Source organism: Montipora foliosa, chromosome 5 (assembly GCF_036669935.1).
Source record: "Montipora foliosa isolate CH-2021 chromosome 5, ASM3666993v2, whole genome shotgun sequence".
Classification (NCBI taxonomy): Eukaryota; Metazoa; Cnidaria; class Anthozoa; order Scleractinia; family Acroporidae; genus Montipora; species Montipora foliosa.
The window spans coordinates 29,179,419-29,181,918 of record NC_090873.1 but is presented as its reverse complement, the minus strand read 5'-3'; the positions used below and the strand labels follow the sequence as shown (position 1 = coordinate 29,181,918).

Here is a 2,500-nt window from a genome sequence, read left to right as displayed (position 1 = left end):
AGGTATCTCCTTCATTTTCACTTTCCTCTGTCATTTTGATCAACTGTAACCAATGTATAAATACAATCACATGAATTATTATAGCCATATCAAACAGAACATCAGCCCTTTAGATACTCATTGTTTGGATAAGTTAACATGAAGTCTCAGAAGAATTAAGTACCAGTTCACTAATTATTCCATTTCCTTTCCATATGTTGTATTTTTACTCTATCAATGCAAACAGCAGGCCCTTTTCCGTGGGATTGTCTCTGTAGACATTACTCCAGTTTTTAGAAAGAGCCAAATAACAATAGAATGATTTCTTTAATATTAGTGCCTTGTGAGACAACAGAACATTTTATTCTGACACATCAGTGACATCAGTACATTAAATCGCCTTGACTTAAGCTCTACCCAAGCAAATTCAATAAGTGGCCAGTATAAAATTCAGACTGGGTCTAAAATACAAAGTGAGGCCTAGGCTTAGGCCTGGGCCGAGGCCTATCTGCATTTTATACTGACCAATTCAACAAGGATTCCAACAAGGGCACTTTCAATTGCTGCTGTGAGATGCTGGGTTGCACTCAACACGTGCACATTTGCACAGCGGACTGATGGGCTATGTACTTGGCAGACAACAGTATAATACGAAAAAGAAGGACAACTGAAGTGCTGTAATATGTAAATCAAACATCAGATCCCATTTACTTCACTTACATTATATCTATGAAAAGGAAAATATTATAATTTATGGCAGTCAATAAAATATCGACTTAGTACCTCTCTGTATTAGGCAAATCGACGTCACTTTCATCACTGCTGTACTTTTTCAAGAACATGGCATCAAGAATAGCTGTTGTCTTGCAGAGGTATAGGGTAATTTGGTTGAAAGACTTTCCAAGTTCCTCTTTGTATCGTTGCAGTGTAAACGGCTCTGTGCCCCCTGGCAGGTACTTTACTACGGTTCTGTCAGGATACAGCAAAGTAAAGCTACTGGGCCCATATAAACTTAGATCACTGTTGAACTTCACCATCTTTTCCGCACCTTTTCTGAGAAGCTCCTCAGCACCGATCGACGGTAAGACTTTAAGCGGCAATGAAGATCCACGAATTACTTTCAGTTCTCCATCTTTTAACCTGATTAAGCCTATATGAATAGTGACTTCATTCTCGGCGCTTTCCTTTTTCGGTTTTTTAGAAGACTTACTAACAAACCTGGAGGTTCGTTCCTTTCCTTTCCTTTCTCTATATTCCTCAAAGGTGAGAGGAGTGGTCTGATGTCGTTTCCTTTCTGAAGATTCCACTTCTAATTGAGCAACACAGATTAGATCTTCGTCTTTTACACTTATCGTAATTCCCCAAACATGACAAAATTTCGCCGCGTTGGCTAACTGTGAGCCACAATCCGAACAAAACATGGCGAACACAAACAGCCCATTTCGCGGGAACGGACGCGGGAACGCAGAAACAGTCCTCCCACGCATGTTGCGCGCGCATGATGTGTGTTCTTTTTTATTTGCAGCGTTCCTTTTAAATTTGCAGCATCCTCTCTTTTTTTTTTTTTGCAGTTTTTTTGTTTGCAGCAGTTCCCATTTTGTTTGCAGTGTTCACTTTTTATTTGCAGCGGTTCCCGTTTTTTTTTTTTGCAGCGCATCAGTCTTTTTTGTTTGCAGCGTTCGTTTTTTGTTTGCAGCGCATCTTTTTTGTTTGCAGCGTTCGTTTTTTGTTTGCAGCGTTCGCTTTTTGTTTGCAGCGCATCTTTTTTGTTTGCAGCGCTTCTCTTTATTTGCAGCATGTCCCTTGTGGGCCATCGTACTAAGGGGCTTAGTAACCAGGCAGACGTTAAACTTGACATGATAAATGTAATATCTGCAGCAGATATTACATTTATCATGTCAAGTTCACAAGCTATTGTGAATTGATTGAATGGTCTCGACCAATCAGATTTTTCATAGTGAGTTTGATGTATAATAAAATCCATTGTTTGTAGGTATGACGTAAGAGAAACAGAGCAAGCAAGAATTAGCTGCGTGCTTATATCCAATCAAAATCGAGCTGGTGACACCAATGTATAATAATAGATAATAACAACAACGGCACTGGGGCAGCGAAGAAAATGACATAATTAAGCAATTTCTGGGAAAACCAAAAGGCGGACAGTTCCAAAGCCTTTTATTTTCACTAATCCTACAGCCAGTAAGAATAAACAAGCCGGGAGCTCCGCTTTTAGGCTTGGCTAAATCTATATAATATTATCAAATATTAATAGATAATAATAACAATGGCACTGGGGCACTAAAATTAGTAAGGCATGGACCTCTGGATCTTCAGAGCAGTCTCCCGGGGATAAATTAAGTACGTTGTTGGAATTTGTTGGGTTCATTCACGAAAAGACGTCTGTAACCCGCACTTCAAACATAAATTATTTTCTTTCATTCATCAGTCCTTTCACAGGAATACTTGAACCCAACAAATTGACCTGCTCCCAACTGAGTGGCTTCATAGCTCAGTTGGTAAA

The 2,500-nt window shown here is 39.4% G+C and overlaps 1 protein-coding gene and 1 pseudogene across 3 annotated transcripts in view; both read right to left on the bottom strand.

The window, feature by feature from the left end:
• The window catches only part of LOC138003090 (uncharacterized), a 4,119-nt pseudogene extending 2,126 nt beyond the window's left edge, over positions 1–1,993 (bottom strand).
• LOC138003892 (thioredoxin domain-containing protein 5-like) overlaps positions 1–2,500 on the bottom strand; it is a 27,066-nt gene that overhangs the window by 13,860 nt on the left and 10,706 nt on the right. The window lies entirely within an intron of this gene.